The sequence below is a fragment of the Ursus americanus genome, chromosome 8 (genome assembly GCF_024610735.1).
Source record: "Ursus americanus isolate L20-20 chromosome 8, mUrsAme1.1.p, whole genome shotgun sequence".
Classification (NCBI taxonomy): Eukaryota; Metazoa; Chordata; class Mammalia; order Carnivora; family Ursidae; genus Ursus; species Ursus americanus.
In genome coordinates, this window is record NC_142134.1 from 64588580 (window position 1) to 64615581 (window position 27002).

Sequence of the window (27002 nt, forward strand, 5' to 3'; positions counted from 1 at the left end):
ATCTTCCCACCAGGAGATCATTCATGCACCGCAGGTGAAGAAGCCCCGCTTGTCAACAATTCTCTTCTTTTCCAAGTGGGACAGAACGGTAAATGCCAGTTTTCCAGTGTGATCGCAGAGTCCTGCCGGTACCAACACCACCTACGTGGAACATGCTAAGACGTTGGGATGCAACTGGTTTTTAACCCTTTACTCATTTCCTGCTCAAGGGGTAGATAAAACAGGTTAGAGACAAAGGAGGGAGAGTGGATCTTTTCGGATACACCTAGTGGAGAGGGGGAAGTGTGGTGTGGACATGGGTCATGGGTTTAAATCCTGGCTTTCCTACTTTCTACCTCTGAGACTTTTATTCGACCAATGATTCTCTCTAAACTTCAATGTCCTTACCTTACCTGAAAACATGAGAGTCATCACTCCCCTCAGTGGGACTGAGCATTTTTAAATGACTAAGATGGACACTGTGCTTACGACTGAAAGTGATCAAGGATGTTTTATTGTCTAAGTGTGGCTAGTGAGCGAATAGGAGCAGCCCGAGTTTCTACCCACAGGCAGGGCAGGACTCCCCTCTTCCACAGGGAGCATGTTTAATGGGAGATGGGAGAATGACAAAGCTGGGGTACAGTTCTACCCCCGTGCTTGCTCACGGTATCTGTCTCATGTACATGGAAATCCACACGAGAGGTAACATGAGTCCACGCTCTCCTCATAGGTATTCCATCCCTCTTTAGAAGCAGCAGAATGACAGAGAGCAATCATAGCTCATAGCTGAATAGGTAGGATGGGCAAGGCAACGGGGGACGCTCCAACACTTGGCTCTTCTTACCTTTTGATCAGGCCAGAGGGAGAGACAATAGCCATGTGCTCACAGCTCTATGTCTTGGGCAAGGCACTCCACCTCTTGTCTTCTCCCATCCTTTCCGTGTACTTGATTTGCATGTAGTTTTGCTCATTCTAAAGTCATTGTCGTGAGGGGAGGGGTACTGCTGACAGGATAACCAGGAGAGGAGCTGGTGCCACCCAGGCTTAGCCGAGACCACTAACTTACACAACTGAGCTCCACCCACTTGCCTAACCTACTTCCTTTTGGGGGGGCGCCAGATTGCAGAGTCCAGTGTATTTTCACTGTGTCTCTTGTAAGTCTTACCAGCCAAACCGACTCTTCCAAATCCACTTATTGAATATATTCATTTCTACATACATACACATACAGTTAACTTTGCATGCAAATGAGTATACGTGCGTGTACCAACCACCTTCTGTATACTGAATACATTTTGTATACTTACTGTTTAACCCAATGACTGTCCTTCCTCCTGCACACTAGATTAAGTTCTTGAACACTAGTCATCCGTGTCCCTCTTGTTGCAAGGATTCTGATACATGTTTACCTTCATTTCAAAGAAACCTATTTCTGCGTTTTTCCATATTCTGAAGAGTACTTCACACGTTTCCTACCTCTCAAGATGTTAAAGATTGAATCACACTTCCTACATAGAAGTCAGGAATTTTGGGGGATTCTGTGGATTTGTAGATGACCTTAGGTTCTCAAGCTCTCCTCCAGATTCCACATCTCCTCGCGCTGCCTCCTATCTGCTTCCCGGTGGGTGTGAAACTGGTGGGTGTGAAACTCAGCGTGCCCTCCTCGGGTTCTCTCCCTGTGGTCACTCACATCCATTACAATGGAAAAGCATTCTGCAAAGCTGCACGTCAGGGCTCTTCTCCCACCCCCGCATCCTGGGTTAACGGGGCCAGTTCTCCTGCGAGTTCTGTGTGTTCCTGTCTTATGCTCTCCAGCCCCATTCTCGGCTCTTAGTTTGGAGACCTGGGTGCTCCCTGGGTGTGGGAGAGATGGAGAATCAAAGGTTGGGGACTGCATCGGGAAGTGCAGAGATTTTTCTCGAAGAGAGAGAGTAAAAGAAAAGAGTGGGAAAGTGAAAAGAAGTGGTAAAGAAAGGAAAGCTGGAAACATCCTTTCCGTTGAGTGCTAGAGAACATGGACCCTGAGATGGAGCTCTTTGCTTAACATGGATGGAGCTCTTCCTATGCACCGGGGACTGTGTCGGGGGCTCGACAAATATGAACTGATTTCATTCTCCTCACCCCGCTGACAAGGAGGTACTGTTATCCTTCTCATTTTACAGATGAGGGAATGAAGGCACAGAAACGTTTAGCGATTTGCCAGAGATCTCACAGCTTGTGAGAGCGGCAGGGTCAACACTCGAACTCAGAGCATGTCCAAGTTCACGCTCTCAGCTCTGCTCTGTACTCCCCACGGGGCTTATTAACTGTGTTTCATTCATGATGACACAGACATTCAAGCAGAGTTTGGAATCAGCTATTCACTTTGGCTAGTGGACTGCATTACTTTGTCCATGACTTCAACTCAAGACTGGGCCCCAGGGGTCCCGGAATGTATGTGGCTTTTAAAAAGGGACCTTGGTAGAGGGGATCTTCTGATGGAGGGGAATGGTTCACAGAGAGGAGTCAGGACCCAGCTTCACAGCCCCCTGACTCCTTGACAGCCTCCTCCCCTTTCTGGCCTCTATACCTCTTTCCTCCAGATTCTTCTTCTGTTATACAGCTTGGATCACGCTTCTTCTCTCACATATGCATGCCCAGACCCATGATGATGGCATTGCAATCCGACAGACAAACTTCACAGAAGCCCCTCTCCTTCAGACAATCTTAATAGTTTGCCTTTGGGGGCACCTGGGTGGCTCAGTCGGTTAAGTGTCCAACTTTTTTTTTTTTTAAGATTTTACTTATTTACTTGAGAGAGAGTGAGAGAGCATGAGCAGGGGGAGAGGGAGAAGCAGACCTCCCACTGAGCAGCAAGCCTGACATGGGGCTCAATCCCAGGACCCTGAGATCATGACCTGAGCGGAAGGCAGACACTTAACGCGCTGAGCCACCCAGGTGCCCCAAGCGCCTGACTCTTAGTTTCAGCTCAGGTCATGATTTCAGGGTTGTGAGATCGAGCCCCACATTGGGCTCTGAACTCAGCGGGGAGTCGGCTCGAGATTCTGTCTCTCATCTCCCTCTGTCCCTCCCCTCACTCTCTCTCTCTCTAAAATAAATAAAAAATCTTTAAAAAAATAAAAATAAAAGTTTGCCTTTGGTTAAGTTCTCTCATTTCTCGGGTGTCTGAAAAGATGACTGAGAACTCAGTTTTACTAGCGTGTCATCGGCGGGGCGCTGGCAAAGGCGTAGGGAGACAACCCAGAATTATAAAGAGGAAGAATTTACGGTCGCCTTTAAGAGTTGCCAAGGAACAATGTTCCCGCCTGATTTTTCTGTGTTATCCAGCTTCCCTTCACTTCACTCTTCTGCGAAGCAGAGTCTAGACGTTGGTGCTTCCCAGATATAATTGCTTATGGCTGAATCCATGAGAAGCCAAGGCAGAGATAGTTTTCAAAAATCCGGCCACTTTGATGTCGATGGTGACTTGGACCCCGTGGAGAACGTTAGTTCTTATTGCCAAATTGCAAAAATGCCCTCTTGAGTTTCCAAAAAGACCTCCATGTTGAAGAGTTCTCTGCCCCAGAGAGGCAGGGTGATGGGTCGAAACAGCTAGTGAGGAGAAGGCAGCCGGCCTGTGTCACACGGGGGACAAGTTGCAGATATGTTTTAAGAGCCACTGCAAACTCAGGACCATATGGTGTCCGGGGGCATTTTTGTTTTAACAGGTATATCTTGGGATCTTTGAAGGAATGGTCGCACTGCCAACTCCTCAATTAACCAACCCTCCCAAGGTCGCCAGGGACGCTGTGGATTGGGCCCGGGCAACAGGGGCCTGGAGGAACTGGCTTTAATTAAAGGATTTGTGCAGTAATGGAATCCTCAAATCCTTTGAGCAACGTTGCATGAAGTGGGCCTTTCAATCCCTGTGTGCATTTTCCATGGCTGCAAAGAAGCGACGAATATTCTGACCAAGCACTTCCAGGCAGGGTGGTGGTACCCATTTAGAAGCCCCTCTGAAGGACACACGGCCCAAGCAAATGAAATAAAAGAAAGAAAAACATGGCCCTCTGCCACAGTGGGAAGGCTATCCATTCTCCAAACTCTTGTGATACAGTCCTGATGGGTCGTTACTATTTTAAAGAAGAATTGCTTTGTGGACGTTAAGTGTGTTGACACGACCTGCACTTAGATACTCACCATTGGAATTGTTAGCTATGATTTGAGGGGGATCCTTGATTAAGGAGAGGAACGGTCTTGCCGTGTGTGAGGCCCACGGACGTGTGTGAGGTCTTCGGGATTAATTCTGCCCTTTGATGGTTTTTAACATGCAGGATATTCTTGTGGGGAATCTATCGGCTTCTGACAAAATCCATGCTGAGTGTGTACCCACTGGGCCCATTGGACACCCAGCCCCACCTGTCTAGCTCTTGAAGGTATGTTTTCTTCTGTGACCTTGATCAGAAATTTCTCTGAATCTGTGCTTGTCCTTTCTCTGTCATTTGGTACATGTGAAATTTTCATGCACACACACACACACACACACACACACACACACCACAGTCTCACGGGTGTTCCAACTCGTGGGTTGCCGCACAGAAGACATGGGCTGGAAGTAATGCCAATTTCTGGACGCTGACAGGAACTCCACCTCCTACCAGATCCCGCTGCCGAGTCCCACCATACAACTTAGGGTCCCCGAATTCCTTCAAAGAACCATAATTTAATGCTCAAGCATTGTCTTTTTATCAGGAGCCACAATAAGGTCATCTTTAGGTGTTTTGCTACACTGCTATCAAATTTTCAGACATTGCTCAACATCTCTTATCTAAGTAACTTGCAGGTGGGTGACTCGGAACCCCGAACTGAGAGGGCACTTTGCTTTCTCTCTTGATAAGCAGATACGTACGGCTCACATGTCTCAGCTCAGGCCGCCAGAACAGGACACCACAGACTGGGTGGCATAAACAACAGAAATTTCTTTCCTCTGAGATCATTGCACAGCCGGCTTCTCTTCCTGCCGCCAGACTCTGCCTTCTCGCCATGTGCTCACAGTGCCAGAGACAGTGAGCTCTCCCGTGTCCTTTTTTTGTTTGTTTTGGTTTTTGACTGTATTTATTTATTTGAGGAAGACGGAGAGAAACAGAGAGCATGAGCAGGGCGAGGGGTAGAGGGCAAGGGAGAGGCAGGTTCCCCGCTGAGCAGGGAGCCCGATGTGGGACTCGATCCTAGCGCCCTGGAATCATGACCTGAGGCAAAAGCAGACGCTTAACCAACTGAGCCAGCCAGACGCCCGTCTGATGTCTTCTTTTATAAGGACACTAACCCAGTCGGGTCAAGGCCCTACCTTATGGCTTCATTTAACCTTAATTACTTCTGGAACTGTCCCATCCTCCAAATACAGTCACGTTGGGAGTTAAGGCTTCAACGTATGAATCCAGGGAGGGAGACACAATTTAGTCCATAGCACTGTACACAGTCCATTCACTCTTCTTCCTCTTTTGACGCTAGAACTATCGTATCAAAGTTTTAGACTCAATTCCATTGGCATTTTTAATCTAGATTTTCATTTGTAATTTCTTTGTACCCCTTGCCCTCATTACTCAGCATTCAGTCTTTCATCCTTGTAATGATGTGGAGTTCTGTCTTGTTATGTTGTGTTTTACTCCTGTAAGTACGTGTGTCTTAATGACAAATCTTCCAAATAGATTTTGGAAACTGGCGGGACGTGAGAACGATAAACACGAAAAAAGATTTGTGTTGTGACGTCATGAGGAAAGATACCCTTCCGACGTGTGTGTTTGTTCCTTCGTTTGTCTTGGAGATCCGATTAGCTTGTTTCTGAAGGTCTCAGCTTGCAGCACCCATACAACTAACGTCGGCTTGTGGAAAGGCCCAGCAACAATGGTGGGTAATGCTACAGGAACAGATGAACTCTGTTTTCTATACTTTTCTCCAGGAAGGGTGCTCCCAACAACAGAGTATTGCGGATCGGTAATTGGATTCTTTATCAGCTGCTGACACAATAACTCGTCATCTTTTGCTTTGAAAGCATAGATATTTGATCAGTAACTAGATTCTCCTCTTATTCATGCTTCACACCCAATCTGCTATGAGCTTCTGTCGATTCTATGTCCTTTTCTCTTCTCCATCTCTTCTCTTCCCTCCTTAGTTTGGCTCCTCGCCTGCTTTCTCATATGCACTGTTAAAATAAACTAGGTAGTGGACAGTCGTGTGGGCCAGCCAGAACCCTTTCTATATATGGGAGATGCCCTCACCTCCATAAAACAGAAGCCAAAAACTGGCTTTCCCAGCATCCTTTGCAGCCAGGACACAGGCATTGACTCAGCCTCCAAACGAACATCCCCGCACGAGGCTTTGAACCAGCCGTGATGCAGTGAGACAGGTGCCACGTGGCATTCACCTTGGCAGAGTGATGGCAGAATCCTTCAGTTTTCAGGACAATGGCTCCAGAAACATCAAGGAGGACAGACCAAAAGTTCTTACAGAACCGGCTCTCTCTATCAAAATGACCAGGACAGGGATTACCAAACAAGACAGAAAATTTGAGACAATAAGCACCTTCCTCCAGCCAACACCACAAGAAAATGCGGTGGCCCCATCCCAGCCCCTATCTGCAAAGGCCGAGAGCCCACCACTCTGGGGGCAGGCTGGAGCTAGGTAAGTGCCCTGACCTCCCTCCTGGGCGGTGTTAGCAAAGGCCAGGAGTTCATCCCCAGCAGATAGTAATGTGAGGTCCCCTCTGTTGTTTCCCGGCTCACCACCTGCAAAATCTAGCTATGCATTCGCCCCTTGGGTTTTCTCAAATTCCCCCTTTTAACAAATCTCCCTTTTAATTTAATTTGTTCAAAAGATGGTGTCGGTTGGGACTCTACCTCCAACCACCCCCTTCCCCTAGCCTTTCTTTCTGAAGTTAAAGGTCACTTGCTCGGAGATGGCATCTCTAACCTGCTGCCCCAAACGATGCCTCCCCAGGCGCCTCGGGGTCCCCTGGGCAGTCGTAATCATGTGTGTAATTGTACATTCACCGTGACGGTCCTCCACACCAGCAGAGGCTCCTTGGGAAGAGGAAGCATGTTACTATTCAACTTTGCACGCCCTGCAAGACGCAAAGCACAAGGCACACAGTAGGTGCTCAATAAATGAGCGAGTGTCTAACACAGCTCCCGCAGTCATTCCCCTGCATGTCGGCTTTCTCACGGTGACAGGCGAGGTGATGCAGGGCGAGGTGCGCAAATGTGGGAGGTCAGCCTCTTCATAATAGCGTGTCCTCAGCGTCCAGCTCGCTGAGCTTGCTCTCCCGCCGGGCTAACTCCCAGGAAGGAGGCGCTGACTCTCCTCTCCCCTCCTCACTTAATCCCTCTTGGGCAGAGGGGAGGGCGAGGAGGAAGGAGGCAAGGAGGCGGCAGCACAGACCCATTTTCCCCACAGAAGGGACGGGGCTGGCCTCTGGCGCTGCACCAGGCACGAGCTGGCAGCCGGTGTGGTCCTGCTGGGATGCTGGAGAATGAACTCTCGATGACCTGCAGCCATGAACTTCATGCCGATGTCGAAACAGCCCCCTCCATCTTCCGGAATTCAAAATATCAGTGTTTTTTGTCGACCTTCATCATTTTAAATTGGTCACATAAGGAACGCGTTGCAGTGGCTGTTGTTTTTAAAGTGGGCGGAAGATGCTTTTGTGCTGAGACCTCTCCTTGGCCTGTTGCTCCCTGGAACAAATGTGGCGATCAAATTACCGTCCCCTGGAAATAGCAGCCTAATGGGAAATGCTGGCAACTTCTAACCTGAGCCGTGCAAATGGCATTGATAGAATATCTAAAATAAATGAATACAAAAAAAAAAAAAAAAAGGCAGGAAAAAGAAAAAGCCCGAGGTACGGGTTTCCTTAACCCAGCAGAACCATGTGGTTCTGAGCCTTTCATGGAGAGGACAGCCAGAGACTGCCCCGCATCGATGGGCAAGCCTTTGCTGACCTGTGCATAGTGTTGCGTTCTGCCAGCCTGGGTCGAAGCAGCAAAACTAGCTCTCTGATGAGGTCTGCTGATCAGGGAGCAATCCGGCCCCCAGCTCTCCCTAGCCACAGCCACAGGACTGTGCCTCCTGGGTCACAAGGAAGTGTGTGTCATCTTGTATGCAGGAGATCTGGCCTTTATAGAACTTTTTATCTTGTCCAAAGTTCTTTTTGAAAGGAGCATAACAGGTATTTAACCTTCCATTTTAGAGGTAAGGAAACCAGCAGAGAACAGAGCTCATCCAGATTTAGAGCTTAGAGCTCAGACTTTCTTTTATTATTATTATTATTATTATTATTATTATTATTATTATTTATTATTATTATATTGTGTTAGTCACCATACAGTACATCCCTAGTTTTTGATGTAGTGTTCCATGATTCTTTACTTGCGTATAACACCCAGTGCTCCGTGCAATACGTGCCCTCCTTAATACCCATCACTAGCCTATCCCATTGCCCGACCCCCCTCCCCTCTGAAGCCCTCAGTTTGTTTTTCAGAGTCCACAGTCTCTCATGCTTCATTCCCCCTTCTGTTTACCGCCCCTTTCTTCTAGACTTCTGATTCCTAATCCAGTGCGCATGCGCCAAAGTAAATGTCTGGAAATGTAAATAACAATGACGATCCTACGAGCAATGATGGCTGGCATTTATGGAGTGCTCAGCAGGGGAGAGGTGCTGCCTAGGTATTTTCAGTGAACGTGATCCCAATTCAGCGAGGTAGGACTGTCATTATCTCCATTTTATGGGTGAAAAAACTAAAGCCCAGAGACGGTAAGTAACTTGTCAGAGGTCACACAGCTAGCAAGTGGCAGAACTCAGAGCCAGAACGCTCAACCCCTATCCATGAGGCCTTGCCAAGATCAGCCTTAAGAGAAAGAGTAACATTTACGTATTTATGTTTCATTTATGTATTTTGTTTTATGTATTCATGTTCTTATTTTAAAAGATATTTAGTTACATGGTTTAAAAATTAAGGGAGGTTCACTCAAGAGACGTTTCCAGCAAAATTTGGAAGACTACTTAATAGCAAAGAAAAGTATTATCTGATAAACATTTACATATAAAAGCAGGATACAAAACTATAAGCACACAATAATTAAAACTAAGCATGGGAACATAGAAAACTGTAAGAAAAAGCACCAAGATATTATCAGTAGTTGTGTTGGAGTGGTATGATTGATTATATGAGGTTTTTCTTAATGTTCTCTATTTCCCAACTTTTAATTTAAGGAAATGTGAAAAGCCTCCTCAAAACATAGCTTGACTTACTGCTTTGAAGCTCTGGCATTTGGGGAACCACAGAGAAAAGATGGTGTTCTAAACAGCAAAAAAGGTGGGAGCAGCTTGCGTTTTTCATTTTTATTGTATCAAAACTTCAAGGAATTGGTCTTGATTATACTAGTAAAAATTTGTCCCCACTGCCTCCCCAAAGAAAGAGGGAGAGAGGGAGAGAAGAAAAAGAGAAAGGAAGAAAGAAGGGAGGGAAGGGGGAGGGAGGGAAGGAGGAGAAGCTAAGGGGGCAAATTTTGTTGCACAGCAGAAACATTCTATTTCATTTCTTTGTTTGGAAACTGCTTCACAAGACCACAAACACTAATCTCGCTGGGTAATTAAAACAGTGTAAATGTCACTATTCCAATCTTTGACATTTGGTTTGGGTCCTGACAGGGCACAATGAATTATAGAGAAGGAATCTCCCTGTTGCAAGCACATGTGTTAATAATCCTGGCACAAGGCTTTAATATTCCTCTAGATATTTGAAAACCTCTGTGTAGCTAGATATATGCCATTCCTCCAGCACTTTATCATGCGCTGCCTTGTGGCAATTCTTCTATTGCTGTTTTGTATTGTTGTGTGGCTGTCTCGAATCATTCACACTTCCATGCGTGTTGAGTCTGGGTTTGCCCTAGACATGGCATCTTTCCTGGGGCCTCCGATGGCGTGCTATTTCTTAGTAACACAATGTCATATCCACCGGAGAAGGTCAACCACGTTTGAATAATGAGAGTAGCTACCATTTATTGATCACTTACTGTGTGCTGGGCACTGTGTGACCTGCTTCCCAAACACGTTTCTCTTTGCAGGAGAAGCCGTGGATGCAGTGGGTAGAGCAGACAGACAGACAGCCCAAATCTCAGGTCCTGTAACCTCTGACAAATTTTCTCAGCCTTGCCATTCCTCAGTTTCAGCCTCTGTAAAATGAGGGAAGGATGGTACCTTGCTTCTTAGGGTGGCTACAAAATTAAATGAGTTTGGAATATGTGGAATGCTTGCATGTGGTAGGAAATCCATAAATATTAGCCTTTATGATGGTCATTTGAGCATCGTTACTGTTCATTCTTACAGCGAGGGAAGTCTTGGCTTTCCCACCCTGATTCTCGCCCAGCCTTCCCCCGTCGGTAGATAGCACCACCTCCCTCCTGATTGTGCAAAACCAAGGCATCATCCTTGATTCTCTACTCAACTCCTCCCGGTCCAATCATTCAACAAGTCCTGTCGGCTTTGCATCTAGGATATCCTGAATCCTCCCACCGGACTCCATGCAGGAGAACAGCATTCTGCAGGTGGCCCCGCCTGGGTTAGGAGCCTGATTCCCACACTTACTACGTGGTGCTGACGGGCAAAGTACTTGAACTCTCACTGGGATAACAAGAGAACCTGCATCATAGGGTTGGTGTGAGGACAAAATCAAACAATCCCAGGAAAGCACTTGAAACAATGCCTGAGCAGAGAAACCAGTCAGGCAGTTAGTCCTGGTTGTTGCTCTTACAGCCACGTCCTCAAGTTCTGGGCTGGTCCAAGTTGCTATTAGATCTCACTGGGACTGAGGCCGCAGCCTCCCAGAACTGCTTCAGTTCTCAGCCTTCGATCCTTTCACCACACGGCAGCCAACAAGATCTTGCGAGTATGTACATAAAACCACATCTCACCACTGCTAAGAATCTTCCAAAGGCTTCCATTACACTTGGATAAAAATCCAAACCCTTAGCTCTGGCCTGGAAGTCCTTATGGAAGGTGACCCTGTCTACTCTGACCTCAGACGGGACTATTATCCTCCCTTCCCTCTAATCCAGGGGCACCCACCATTTTTTAGTTCCTTGAATGTGCCATGGTTCTGCCTGCCCTAGGGCCTTTGCACTTGCTGTTACTGCTGTCCCCAGAACATTCGTTCTGGCCCCTTTTTGTATTTGCAGATCTCCAGGGCTCCAATGTTTTCTCTTCTGCCAGGATTTCCTTCTCTGGGGTCAACACTCCCCAAACTCCAGTCACATCACCCTGCCTCTGGTTCTTTACAGCCACGTTTGACGATATCTTGATGTTTATTTGTTCGCTGATTCATCTTCTGCCTGCCCAGCTAGCATATAGCTTGTTCCAGTTATGAGGGTGGCATAACAAATCACCCCAAAACTTGTAGCATGAAAGAACCGTTTATTACGCTCACGGATTCTGTAGGTAAGAAAGTCGGATAAAGGGCAGCTGATCTCTTAGGACCTCAGGGGGAAGACTCAAAGGCTGGAGGCTGGGACGACAGCGGTTCCTTTGGGCTATTTTTCTGTCTCTATGTGGTTTCTCCATGTGATCCCTCCAGCATAGCAGCAACAATGTGGCTGGACTTCTTCTGTGTCAGCTCAGGGATCATCAGGCGCCTGTCTGGAGAGAGGGCCAGGAGAATGCCGCCTTAACTTTTAGGAACCAGCTTCCAAGGGTATGTAGTGTCACTTCCTCTGGTCACAGGCCTGTCCCATGCGAGGGGAGGAAGCATAGACCCTACCTCTCCACGGAGGATTGCCACTGTCCTCATATAAGAAGAGAATGTAGACTATACATACAATTAATCTTATTCAGCCTTAAAAAAGAAAAAAAAATCCTGCCTTTGGTGACAACATGGACAGACCTGGAAGATATTATGCTCAGTGAGATCAGCCAACCACAAAAAGACAAATATTGTATGATCTCATCTACATGTGGAATCTTAAAAAGTCAAACTCACAGAAGCAGAGAGTAGGTTGGTGGTCGCCATGGGCCAAGGACAGGAGGACATGGGGAGTTAGTGGTCGAAAGGTGCAACATTCAGTTTTACAAGATGAATGAGTTCTGAAGATCTACTCTCCAACAGCGTCTGTAATGAATAACACTGTATTATATACTTAACACTTGCCAAGATCTTATGTTAAGTATTCTTACCACAAAAAAATAATAAAAATAATAGTAATGGGGACAGGAAGAAACTTTGGGAGGTGGTGGATATGTTGATGGCCTTGATGACGGTAATGGTTTCATGGATGTATACTTATTCTCAAACTCATGGAATTGCAGACGTTAAATATGTATAGTTTTTACATCTCAATCATACCTCTATAAAGTGGTTAAAAAAAATAGACATGTATTCATGATTTGGTTTGCTTTCATTGTTTGTAAGGGTAAGGATGTTTACCAAGAAGTAAAATTAAAGTTAAGTTAAAAAAAGAAGAAGAAGAAGAGACACGGGGTGGAATATACCAGAATAGCCGTCTTTGAAAAGATAGCCTGCCACAGAGGATATGAATAGACATTTTTCCAAAGAAGACATACAGATGGTCAACAGACACACGAAAAGATGCTCAACATCACTACTCATCAGGGAAATGCAAATCAAAACCACAATGAGATGTCACCTCACATGTGTCAGAGTGGCTAAAATCAACAACACATGAGATAACAAGTTGTTGCGAGGATGTGGAGAAAAAAGAATTCTTGTGCACTGTTGGTGGGAATGAACACTGGTGCAGCTGCTGTGGAAAACAGTGTGGAGATTCCTCAGAAAACGAAAAGACAGAATTACCATATGATCCAGTCATCGCACTACAGGGTACTTACCCAAAGACTAAAGGATGAGGCGGTATATAGACATAATGGAATATTACTCAGCCATCAAAAAGAGGGAATCTTGCCATTTGCAACAACATGGATGGATCTAGAGGGTATAATGCTAAATAGAATAAGTCAGAGAAAGACAAATATGATTTCACTCATCTGAGGAATTTAAGAAACAAAACAAACAAACCAAGAAGAAAAGACACAAACAAAACAACAGACTCAACCATAGAGAACAAACTGGTGGTTCCCAGAGGGGAGGTGGGGGGGTGAAATAGGAGGAGGGGATTAAGAGCACACTTACCGTGATGAGCGCTGAGAAGTATACAAAATTGTTGAACCATTTATATTGTATGACTGAAGTTAATATAACACTGGATGTGAATTACACTTGAAAAAAAGTAAATCGATAAAATGGAGCACTGAGTTTAAGTAAATAAACTAAAAAACAAACAAAAAAAACCAAAAACAACCAAAAAAAACCCAAACAACGGAAAAGCAAATCCAGCCCGCTGCAAAGCTCCAGGTGGGCAGCAACCTTGCCTTGCTCACACGTACTCACAGCCCTAGAGCAGTGCCCGGCACGTAATAGGTGTTTAATAAACCTTTATTGAATCAAAGAATGAAATGCTCTATGATGTAAATATTATCATCTTCATTTGACAGATGGAAAATATTGAGACTCCATGAAGGGCTCAGGTAGAAATTCAGGAGAGGTTGTTGGACTGACTCCAACAGCTGTTTCTTAAGCAAATGATATACTCCATTCCCTCCCCAGTGTTGAAAACTGAATAAATGAATAAAAGAATAAAGGATTGAGTTATTCTATTTTTTCCCTGGTGAAATCATTCTGATATCACTGATTAAAACTCAGGTTCTATCAAGTCTTCTGACTCCCTTGCCAGATTTTTCTTTCCCAGATGTTTTAGTACTGATTCTTCTTTTTTTTTTAATAGTCTCCAGACCCAGCATGGAGCCCAACCCAGGGCTTGATCTCCCGACCCTGAGATCGACATCTCAGCTGAGATTAAGAGTTGGGTGCGTAACTGGCGGAGCCACCCAGGCGCCCCAGTGCTGATTCTTAACACTGATATGTACCAAGCATCTTTCTTCAATAACATCATGAAACATCTGTTCTTAGGAAACTTAAGATTACTGTTTCCAGGGAAAAGCCCTGGGAATGGTTTAACAGGACTCTCATTGGACTCTATCCGAGGGATGTCTAAGCAACCTTCAAACTGAAAGCATCTGAAGACTCCTTTTATTGTCGCTTTGGGAAGGCAGGGCCTTTCCGTAGGCTAGTTTCTGATCTTAGCCGGCGGTGGCCTGGCCTGTCTGGGTCATGGTTCAGAGGAAGAGCGCCACCTACTGATGACCTGCTCCACCTTCAACACGACTGCTGTGGGGCTTAGACCCTCCTGCTACCACTGTTCAAAGGGTGTAGAGGGGCCTTCTGAGCAGACCAGTGGAATCTCGGTCTTGACTTCCAACTCTAGTGTTTGCAGGCACCGTGAGACCAACGAAACCATAGCACATTGAATGTAAGGCAGGTCAATGTGGTTCTGTGAGAAAGGATAATAACTCCAGTGGGAAAAGATTCTTTCCAAAATACACATTGGAGGGGTGCCCGGGGGGGCTTGGTCTGTTATTAAGTGTCTGCCTTTGGCTCAGGTCACGATCCTGTGGTTCTGGGATCGAGCCCGCATTGGGCTCCCTGCTCAGCGGGAAGCCTGCTTCTCCCTCTCACACTCCCCCTGCTTGTGTTCTCTCTCTCGTGTTTCTTTCTCTGTCAAATAAATAAATAAAATCTTTAAGAAAAAAAAATACAGATTGCATTTTTCTGGCAAGCCTCTCCATTGAATGTTACTTTATTAAGGAGAATAACCCTATAGCATGTTTAATAGCGTTCCAGCAAACCGTTAGCAAGGTTATTCTTTTCAGTAATGAGGTGGTTCCTTCACTTCTATTTCATGTGTTCCACGAGAAATTCCAATGCATAACATAGGGCAAGAGAGACCACCCTCAAATAGTTCTTGGTTCCACTAGGAAGCTTGTAGCTACAAGTAACAAGCTATGGCGACTTGACCAAGTAAATCGTTCATGTGGTATGATTCCAGCTATGTGAAGTCCTAGAACAGGCAAAACAAATATATGGTGATAGAAACTAGAACAGTGTCTGGGACCAGGGAGAGGGAGGAGTTAATTGCAAAAAAAGACACCAAAGAAGTTCTGTGATGATGAAAATGCCTATATCTTGATGCGATTGGGGTTACTCAGATGTACGTATTAGTCAAAACTCACTGCAGGGTACAATGAGGATTTGCGCATTTCACTTACATACATTTTTCCAGGAAGAGAAAAAAAAGAGATGTAAATAAAACTGAACTCCGGGGCACCTGGGTGGCTCAGTCGGTTGGGCATCTGCCTTTGGCTCCGGTCATGGTCCCGGGGTCCTGGGATCGAGCCCCACGGGGAATCTGCCTCTCCCTCTGCCTGCCGCTCCCCCTGCTAGTCGTGCTCTCTCTCAGTCAAATAAATAAATAAAATCTTTAAAAAGTATATCTTGAGCTCTAGTTAATGACTCGCATGCGGAAGTGTTTAGGAATGAAGTGTACGGATGTCTGGCACTTTCTCTGAAGTCCGCTAAAAAACCAGATAAACTGCAGATGCACGGAGAGGTGGATTGATACGAGATAAACAGGGCAAAACTGTAATCACTGCAGGATTAAGGGCTTATGTATATGGGTGTTCAGCATACCATTCTTTCCACTTCTGAATGTTTGAAAATGTCCACAGTAAAGTCAAAGGGGAAATGAAGAAATAAAGAACAAGCCTAACGGAAAACACACACGTCCCCACCTTCGGGCTGAAATGACGTAAGAGAATGTCAAGTTTGGGTTTCTTTGGGCTGGAATTACCTCAGTTGTCTTAGTAAGAGGACAGATGGGGGAGTTCGGATGTCACCAATTAACTTTTTTGAGTGAGAAGTTGTTTTCATTTGAGGTGCCTCTGAGCTCCCTGGAACATCCCCGCAGTAATGGTGGGCCCCCAAATCAAGTTAATGAGGCCAAGGAAGAGGCTACTGCTGTACCAGTTATGTGTACCTTTCTCTAACCTCTTGACTAGCAAAAACGCGTCCCAGAATGGCAGGGAGCCTGCCCTTACCCATACCCACCACCGTCCTAGCTTTGTACTGATTTTTTTCAGTGAGAATTCCACCACCACCACCACCCCTCCCCTGCCCCCCAGCATCCCATCTCTGGAAAGAAGCTGCACACAAAATTCTTGTTTAAAAGAGCCAACAAAGTTTTTTAAGCCATCAAATGAGTTAAGCGAAGATGAACCAGAAGTATGCGAATTAAATTTCCCCTCAAGTCCTATAGAAATCCAATAAATAAATTAAATGCATGTGGATTTAAAAATTAAAGGCCGAGAAGGCTTGAGGCAAAGTGCATTTGACATTTGAAATAATAGAAACTCGAGAGGCGGCTTGTAGCAAGATGTGCACTCCCCTGGCGTAATAGGGGCCCTTGGTCACCGTTCTGCCCGACTGTGTGTTTACCGAGCATAATGGCCTCGCGGGGAAATTCAATAAAACTCTCCATTGCCAGGTGTGACTTGAGTGCCATCATTTAGACGACAATGGGAGCAGCCTCCCGCTCGGCCCTTCGCCCAGAGGGGCCATGATTACTGAAGCTCTGAGTTTCTTCGGTTATCGCTCCTTTTGGCAGGAGTAGCCTCTAGCTCCAAAGCCTGCTTGCAAAAGGGTCTGGAAATATGTTGCAAGAACCTGAAAGATGTTCTCTCATGATGATCCAGTAATTCCACCTTGAGGAATTTGGCCTAAGCAAGGAATTCTTTTTCTTTTTTTTTTTAAGATTTTATTCATTTATTTGAGAAAGAGACGGAGACAATGGTGCACGAGCGGGGGTAGGGGCAGAGGGACAGGGACAAGTAGGCTCCCGGAGGGGCTCTCTGCAGGGCTCACCCTGGGCCTCCATCCCAGGACCCTGAAATCAGGACCTGAGCTGAAATCAGATGCCCAACCGACGAAGCCACCCAGGCACCCGCCGAAGCAAGGAATTCTAAGATGTGACCAAAGCTGTGTGTACGGGGTATTTGTCACTGTTACTCAATGTAGCAAAAATTTTAAAGCCATCAGATGTCCAACAATAGGGGATTAAAACAGTAATTAGTGGAACTAGAGGGTATTACGCTAGGGCTAGGCGAAATAAGTCAATCAGAGAAAGACAATTATAGTATGATCTCACTCCTTTGTGGAATTTAAGAAACAAAAGAGGATCATAGGGGAAGGGAGGGAAGAATTAAACAAGACGAAATCAGAGAGAGAGAGAAACCGTAAGAGACTCTTAATGGTAGGAAACAAACTGCGGGTTGCTGGAGGGGAGGGGTTGGGTGGGAAGGATGGGGTAACTGGGTGATGGACATTAAGGAGAGTACAGGGTGTAATGGGCACTGGGTGTTGTATGCAACTGATGAATCGCTGAACTCCACCTCTGAAACTAATACACGGTATGTTAATTAATTGAATTTAAATTTAAATTTAGAAAAAATTAAAATAAAAAAGAAATAAAAGTATATGAAATACTGTTAAAAATAAAAGTCTATTTTATCATTAAAAATAAATTAAATAGGGGCGCTTGGGCGGCACAATCATTAAGTATCTGCCTTCGGCTCAGGGCGTGATCCCGGCGTTCTGGAATCGAGTCCCACATCGGGCTCCTCCACTGGGAGCCTGCTTCTTCCTCTCCCACTCCCCCTACTTGTGTTCCCTCTCTCACTGGCTGTCTCTGTCAAATAAATAAATAAATAAAATCTTTTTAAAAAATTTTTTAAAAAGAAAAAGAAAAATAAAATAAATAAATCTTTAAAAAAATAAAATAAAAATTAAAAAATTAAAAAAATAATAAAATATTGTCTTGTAGTTAAGACAATAGGTGTGAGTTTGAGACGTGGCTTAGCCACTCACTAGCTTTGGTACCTTGGGCCAGTTCTATATGTAACCTCACTGAGCTTCGGTCTCCTCATCTATAAAATGAAGATGATAGCGTTACCTTAGGGGTCGATTAGAAGGATAAGATAAGACAAAACGAATAAAGCCCTATGTAGTGCTTCACCACTCTAAATGCCTAACTACTGACATTATAATTGTATTACATATAGATTATAGTATGTGTAGTACAGTTTTATGTAACTATTACAAATTATATTATTTAAAGAATATTTAATAGTATGGAAAATGCTTATAATAGCATATTAAATAAAAGAAACAGTACAAAACTGAACATTAAACATAACTCAATTTTATTAAAATAGACATAAGAAAAAAAAGACCAGATGAAATCATCAAAAATGTTATTAATGACCATCATGTCTGATAGGGAGAATATGGACGATTTAAATTCTGTTCTTTGTGCTTTTCTCTCTTTTCAAAATTATTCACCTGGATCACATATTACTTTGTGTAAATGCCTTTCAAATAGCGTCCATTAGATTATTTCAACAGAGATGACTACAAAGCAAAAAGCAGAAAGAAAGAAAGAAAGAAAGAAAGAAAGAAAGAAAGAAAGAAAGAAAGAAAGAAAGACCCATTTATCTTATCACCCTGAAAACTCTATTGACATTTTTTAAAATAACATAGAAACATGGCTAGAAAATTGAGAGCGTGGAAGACAACACTAATGGCGGAACTTCCCATCTGCTTACACCCTCTGTCTGTCCCCCCCAAGGTAAGTACAGTTAATAGCTTCCTTCAAGCAAGAAAAAAAAGAAACCAGGGATCTATCAGTGTGAACAGAGCCATCTTATGCTTTCAGTTTTTATCAGATTGTGTTTACATTCTGTTCCAGCCAAACTGGTGCATTTAAAGCCCCTTAACCCTCACTCCAATCTTCGCCTCCCCTGCCCCCTCTTCAGGCACAGCCGGAGTTAGCAGTCCCTTTGGTGAGTGCTTGCACATCACTTCCTATGCATCTACTTACACAACCAACTCTCCACACACAACGTATGGCGCGACTGGGGGGCTCCTCTTCTTGATGGAAACGGTATCACACCGTACACGAGAGCTGAACCATGGCGCAGTCTTCTACAGTATGGATATACCATAGCTTCTTTGCGTTTCCCGTATGGGTGGATATTTAACCTCTCAATGTCTATGTATTATTTTTATAATCAGAATAAAATAGTAATTATTTTTAAGTTTCCTTTGCACTAAATGTAAAATATATACACATGTTGGGTTTTTTTTAAAGATATTTATTTGAGAGAGTGTGTGTGCACGGGGGTGAGGGAGGGGCAGAGGGAGAGGGAGAGAGCGAATCTTAAGCAGACTCTCTGCCAAGCGCAGAGCTCGGTGGTGGGCTCGGTCTCACAACCCTGAGATCATGACCTCAGCGGAAATCAAGTCTGATGCTTAACCGACTGAGTCACCCAGGTGCCCTTGTATATACACATTTTAAATGAGATGTTGGAAGCACAAAATTCAAAGTTCACATGGCTTACTTGAGTGGTTTCATGGTGTTCATCCTACTCTGGACCTTCTGGATGAACCTGACCTGTGCCATCTCACTCATGCTGGGCCTTAGAAATCAACACTGCATCGCAAGAGCTGCTCCAGATTCCCTCCAGTTGCACCCCCTGCCCCACCTCGAGGTTTCTCTTCTCTGCACGCCTGCCTGCTCCTTTGACCTCCATTTAACCCTATAACCCTATTCCTGCTTCTCCCCCTAGCCTAGGCTAATCACCCTCCCCTTCCTCCTTGGACTTGCTATCTCAGTTAGTCACTGATAGACAAGAAGGAAAGGCGGTCAGGAAAAATGACTTTTTTGCCTGTTTTTATGTCTTAACAATAGAAAAATCGATACCTTGGTGCGGGGTGCTGATGTGACATATACCTAAAACGTGTGGCTCCAGTTTCGTGGCCTGCTTTTCAAGCCATCACAGATTTTCTGTCACTACGTGAGTCTTTCCCATCTCCAAGATCACCTACCTTACTGTCTGCTGTCCAATTAATTAGTGGTGAGTGCCACATGCCAAGAAAATGCTTTAGAAGCCGTGAAGGTGAAGACCATGTTATGTAGTAGCAAAACATTTGGAAAGAAGGAAATGAGTCATTTTTGTTTAGGAAAGAACTTCAGCCATGGTTACTGCTCATGGAACTGATTGGAAGCAGGTAGAGCAGAAGCCTACTCAGATTTTGAGAGGACAATATTGCCAAAGAAACCATAAGCTAGGACTTTGTTCAAGACTTAAACCACTAGTTTTCAACTCAAATGATTTTGCCCCCTGCAGGACATTTGGCAATGTCTGAGACATTTTTTGGTTGTCACAACTGGAACAGAGATGCCTCCACCCACTGGCATCTAAAGGATTGAGGCCATGAACATTCTACAATACATAGGCTAGACCCTGCATGACAAAGAATTGTCTGGTCCCAAATGTCAATAGATTAACAGACCACAGAAAACCGTAGATGAGGGAGTTTTCCCCAAGGAATTTAATTTTGGTATAATCAAGAAAGTTCTCCTGCTGCCTGATAGACACTCTTGCTTGGTGGGATTGTACAATTTTACAATCTAAGGACTATGGACCAGTGACTGCCATGGGACTCCCATTCTGTGCTTTTCTGAATGAGAATGCTTATTGCCTGGTCCAGCCCCTATTCCTTCATGGCATGTGGTGTATGTGGAGGATGCTAGCAGATACCTTGTCTTTTTAGCTCACAGGTCAACGAACATCAAATATTGCATCCGGATTTTGAGATTTAACATATCACCTCAATACTCAGGACATTGAGCTAGACCCAGTAACCTGATTGGGCTTTGGGTGATCTTCCTTAAGGGGCAGGGGGCGTCTGTGTATTCTCTGCATGAGAAGAAGTGTGTGAAGGTTATTTGGTGGTCAGAAGGGCATATTGCAGAGAGATCCCTGAACCCCAGGCTAGATGACATTTCTCAGTCTCCCTTGTGGTTTAGTATGGCTGTGGACTAACTGCTAACTATGGGTTATACTCACCACTTCCTGGTCTGGCCCATTAAAACCCCCTGTCAAACCCTCTCTTCCACTCCCACCCCCCTCGCCCAGGTTGATGCAGAGGAACATGGGGAGGTTGAAACCAAATGTTGAAGATGAGAGTCACAATCGGAAGGAAAGTGGATCCCAGAAACATTGATAGAGGGCTGCCCATTACTCAGAAATATCTACCTATGGCTTTATATGAGCAAGAAATTATTATTCTAATCACTGATAATTCAAGTTTATCTGTGGCAGTGGCCAACATTACCTTAACTCATACACCTACAAAAGGTGATCTAGTCCAACCGAAGCCTGGTCTGCAGCTCAATTTTCCTAGTATAACCAATCTCATTTTATGCCACAAATATTGGAGAATCAACACTCAGAGTAACCCTCAGTACACATATAATCACTTGTTCAATGTCTCCCTCCCTCATAGACCATAAACTCCACCAGCGAATGTGTCTCTATTTATTGCTGTTTCCCTCAAACCTAACAGAGCACCTGGCACGCTCTAGCCAGTCAATACACATATTTTCACTGAATGAATTACGTATCTTCATATTCTTCTAAACGCTGACTGCGGAAGATTCCAAACCACTGATAACAATAGATAGCATTAATTACGTGCTTATGAAGTTATGGATTATTTCATTTTATTCAATATCCAACAAATGTTTGCTGAGTGCCCTTTAGTGTTGCAGGCTCTCTGGATTCAAGGTATACAAACAGGTGAAGATTCCTGTCCTCAAGGAGCTCATGATCTGGAGGATTTCAATATTCACGGCTCCTCCTTTTTACACACAAAAAGCTATGCATCTTGTCTGAGGCCTCACAGTGGGGAAAGGAGTGAGCCATGTGACTCCAGAGCCAAAGTATTAACAGGAAGAAGGGCTGAGAGGGAACAGTGCTGCCTTTTCTGGGGGAGATTTGTAACAAGAAAACCCAGGTGCTGTCTGGCTATTTTTGTGACAGGGATTCCCATATCCTCACCTTCTGGGGGACCATCAATCAACCGACCCTGAATTGTAGAAGGTCGTCCTCAAGAGGAGGGAGGTAGGGAGATCTTTGCAGAAACACAAAAACGCTGGGCGCTTTGCTCAGCTTGGGTGTAAAGCTGGTCCTCAAGACCCACACACTGACCTATACCCAAAAATGAATTGTGAAGGCTCACTAGCCAACGCTTGTGTCCCCCTAAAATTGACATGTTGAAATCCTAACCCCCAAAGTGATAGTGTTGGGAGGTAGGGCCTTTGGGAGCTGCTTAGGTCATGGCGGGAGAGTCGTCATGCATGGGATGAGTCCTCTTACAGAAGAGACCCTAGAGGGTGGTCTTTGCCCTCTGCCATGAGAGGAGACAGTGAGAAGAACTGGAAAAGAGCCCTTGCCAAGCACATGATCTGTCGGCACCTTGATCTTGGACCTCCAGCTTCCAGGACTGTGAGAAATAAATGTCTGTTGTTTATAAGCCATTCCATCTGTGGGACTTTGTTACAGCAGCTGGTGCTGACCAATACAGTGGGGCAGCTCTGAACTGGTTTAGTCGCAGGTGGTCTGGTGGGCAATCAGTGCAGCCTCAGTCATTGGGGGGCAACTCCAAAGTATGGACTCTAAGAAAAATAAGAGGCTGCCTCAAAAAAGAGAGGAGCTTGAATTTCAAAAGCAGCCCCAAGGGACCCTACAGGCCATCTGAGGGTCCTGACCTGCTCTAGGCACTCAGTTGTTGTTTTTTTTAAGATTTCATTTATTCATTTGAGAAAGAGAGACAAAGAGAGCACAAGCAAGGGGAAAGGCAGAGGCAGAGGGAGAGGAAGAAGCAGGCTCCCCGCTGAGCTGGGAGTCCAACACGGGGCTTGATCCCAGGACCTGGAGATCATGACCTGAGCCGAAGGCAGACACCCAACCATCTGAGCCACCCAGCATCCCTAGGCACTCAGTTTTTATTCCTGCAGCTTAGACCCAGGTCCCCGCCCCTTGGCTGCCCTGCCTCTGCGCCCTCTGGCCAGTCTCTTCACATCAGTTAAATCTCCCCTTATTGTTTGAGCTGGCTTGAGTTGCTTTTTTGTTATTTGTGAACAAAAGCCTACTCATATACCTTTCCCTCTTCTTTTCCTCCTTTTTGCATGGTTGTTTTTTTAAGTGTTGAAAACTGCTGATCAGGGAACCTGATTACATGACTTTGACACTCTTTCCACTGTTGAAACTGTGCCAGAAGCAGAGAAAAAGGCAAAGGGGCCTCTGTTCCAGGCATATATGGAATCCAGAGATTCCTCAAAGTCCGTCTTGGGTTCACACCACACGTTACTCCGTTACTCCGGATTTCCTTTCCCACTGCTCAGGGTGGTGTCGAGAGAAAGAGAGAGAGAGAGAGAGACCACGTGCATGCAGAGGTCATTCATACACCTAGATGTAAAGGTGAGAGATTGCTGTCCGTTGTTGAGGCAGAAACAATGCTGAAAGAGAAAACAAGAGCAATCGCCCTTAACTGCTTCCTAAGGTGAATCCTGATTATTGTTAGTGCTGGCAGGGACCTAAGACATCCAAGTTCATCCCCATTATTTTGCAGATGAGGACATGAGGCTCAGCGAGGGAAACTCCCGCAGTTACGTAATGCCAGAGGAGGGAAGGTCTGCACCCCAGCATTTAGGCTCCTAATTGCGGGCTTCTGCGTGACTTAATCTGCCCCAATCAGTTGAGATACCTGGTCCCAGATTGTTAAGCATTTCCAACATTGCTTCTGAATGCGTAAAGATGGATGAGGTTCAAATTAAGAGGGAGGAAACTAAATCAGAGCTGGGGGAGGGGCAAGGGGAGGGAGAGAGAGAGAGCACATGTGTGTATGGTGCAGAGAGGAAGAGGTGAGTGTTCGGGAGAGCCCCTGCCACCTGACTTGCCTCTTCTGCTCCTACCACTGGGCTTACTGGTCACACCAGCTGCATTTCCCAACGCTCATCCCTCCCCGGGCTGCCATCGACAAATTGCATTGACTTACAAAACAGACAACTCTGCAATTGCCTGAGTACATTTAATCTTTTCAAATTAAGCCAACTTCACATTCGGCATACCATATGGAATTCTTCAGGGTGTTTATAAACACAGTTACACTTAAGCCCTCGTCCACTCTGCTTAAACTGTAGCAGAAATAGTAGAGAGAGCCAAAAACATACAGATTGAAGGGACAATCTTCCACAAGGCCAAATTCTTTTAGAGATGGCAAAGACGTTAGCCATCGTCTGGTCCAGAGGCTGTACCCTCGAGGCCCATGGCTGAATTCGGCACACAGATGTGTTGAGTTTGGCTCACTTTGTGTTTCTGAAAATGTTTGTGCCAACATTGAAAAATTGGAAGATTTCACATAAAAATCCAGACTTCCTACATCTTTTGAGAAAACTGGAAATGTGGCCATACTGAGTCCTCCTTCCCACACAACAATCAGCTGGAGACGAGTAGAAGCTTCTTCCTCTGCCAGGGGTACCCTTTCCCGTCGGCTGTAATTGTCACCACTCCACATTATCTGACATGAGAGGTATCTGCAGCACTCCTTCTTGATACATGCCTGACTCTTGTAGGCATTTTCCAACCTTCTCTCAATTGAGATGTTCATTTCGAGAGGAGGGAACAGAGTCCCCGAATGCAAACATGACCTGCCTAAAGTCACATAACTGGCAAGTGATCCAGCTGGCATCTGGTTCACGGCACACGGTGAAAAAGCTGGGCCAGGATGATGAGAGCGCGAGGTGGTACCCGAACCCAAGAATTTCCAGACTTGCCAGAGAGAGCTTCAGACTTCCTCAGCCCATGGAGTTGTGTGTGGGGAGGATGGAAGAAGACAAGCCAATTTCACCTGTATATTGATGACTTCAGTTTAGATGAGAAGATGAGCTACTTGTCGGCCTTCGTTCATTATAGATATTCATTCATTCACTTGTGCAACAAATGTTTATTGCCTTTCATGAACTATTAAATCTTGATTCTGGTTCTCAAGGAGCTTATCATCGAGCAGAGAGAAACAGACAAGGAAGCACATGAATTCCAGCAGCCCACGCTTCCCTCTTCCAGTCAAATCTGTAGGGAGAAGGCACTACTGTGCAGCAGTTAAGTGTGAGACAATAGAAAATATACATTGGTCTCTGCCCCTGGTTCCTGACGCAGAGCTCCTGAAACTCTTGTAATTTCTTAAGTGATGAGACAAGTGGGAGCATCTTTTGTTGTAATATTTGATCTTTGACGTCAGACCTTGTCATTTCTTGGGTGACAGGAGTGTCTTTGTCCTAATGAGGCAACTCTGGGTGGGCTGCTGGATCAGGGCTGGTCACAGGAAAGCCGAACCCTGATTAGAAGCTTGGAATTTTTAGCCCACACCCCCATCCTCTTGAGAAGAAATAAAAAATGAAAATAGAGTTAATGATCAATCATGCCTATGTGACGAAGCCCCTATAAAATTCCAACAGGCTGGGGTTCAGAAGGCGTCCAGGTTGGTGAACAGGTGCAGGAAGTATGTCTGGAGACGACATGGAGATTCCATACCCCTTCCCGATACCTTCCCCTTCTCATCACTTCCATCTGAATGTTCATCTATTTCCTTTGTCGTATCTTTTTGTAATAAACTAGCAAGCTGCTCTAACAAATTCATTGAGTCCAAGGGGGAGGAGGTCATGGGAACCTTCAATTATAGCCAAGTTGGACAGAAGTTGTGGGTCACCTGGTGACCTACGACTTGTGATTGGCGTCTGAAGTAGGGAGCAGTGTCCTGGGACTGAGCCCTTACTCTGTGGGATCTGACACCATCTCCAGGTAGATCATGTCAAAATTGAGTTAAATTATAGGCTGCCCAGCTAGTGTTCATAATTGCTTTGCTGGGAGGAAGCCCACACCCATGGTGACCAGAAGCGTCAGAAGTGAATTGCTCCGTGTGAGTAGTAAAGGAGAGAGACACGCAGGAGGAGACAGGACTGGGGTTTTGTGGTTTTTTTTTTTTTTTTAAACACATGAAGGTAACGGTCTGACTTGGATTCAAATGTTCATCCTGTCCCTCTTTAGCTTGGACAGAATGCTTCCCAGCTAAGCCTTGGTGTTCACAGCTATCTGAAATAATTCAATGCCTACACATTGAGTTCTCGTGAGGAAACATTTGAAAAGTTCCTTGCACATGGGACGCCTGTGTGGCTCAGTCAGTTGGGTATCTGACTCTTGGTTTCAGCTCAGGTCATGATCTCAGAGTCCTGGGATCGAGCACCGAGTTGGGCTCCACACTCAGAGGGGAGTCTGCTTGAGGATTCTCTCCCTCTCCTTCTGCCCCTCCTCTCTCTCTCTCAAATAAACAAATAAATCTTTTTTTAAAAAAAAGGTGGGGCACCTGGGCGGCTCAGTCGTTAAGCAGCTGCCTTCAGTTCCAGGGTCTTGGGATCGAGCCCCACATCAGGATCTCTGCTCAGTGAGAAGCCTGCTTCTCCCTCTCCGTCTGCCTGTTGGTCCCCTAACTTGTGCTTGCTCTCAGTCAAATAAATACATAAAATCTTAAAAAAAAAAAAAAAGGAAAATTCCTTCAATAACTGGTGGATTCAATCATTCTTCTGGAATGCTTCCATCCCTCCTCTGCTATTCATTCTTCCTTTCTTCTCCCCTCCCTTTCACTATTCTCTTTCTTTCTTTGGTCCAGACAGTCTTTTAAATTTTGAGATGTTCAAATATTGTCTGGCATCGGAAATCACTGGGCAATGGGCAGGCCTTGCAATGAAAAGTGCCAGCACGCATTAAAATAAACCCACGTGGCCTTGACTCTCACCAGCAGGGCATGGTTTGTGTTACCTCTTTGAAGGACAGAAGATTACTAAGGAGTGAATCCTTAATTATTTGATCTGTTATTTGCATTGCGTATCTTGGGTGATGGTCCTGCTCACGGGTTCTCACACAAAAAAATTCTTCGGGGCCCTGAGCGTACCAGATTCCAAAGTGAAACAAAGGACCAAGAGCCAGAAACTCTTAGATTTTAATCCCAGGACAGATGCTGGTTCCCTCGTTGGCTCTGGGCAAATTACCTCCCCCCATCGCTTTCCCCACCAGCAATGCAGAAATCAATTATTTCCTGGCCTCACTTGAGAGCTGAGAGACTTAATTA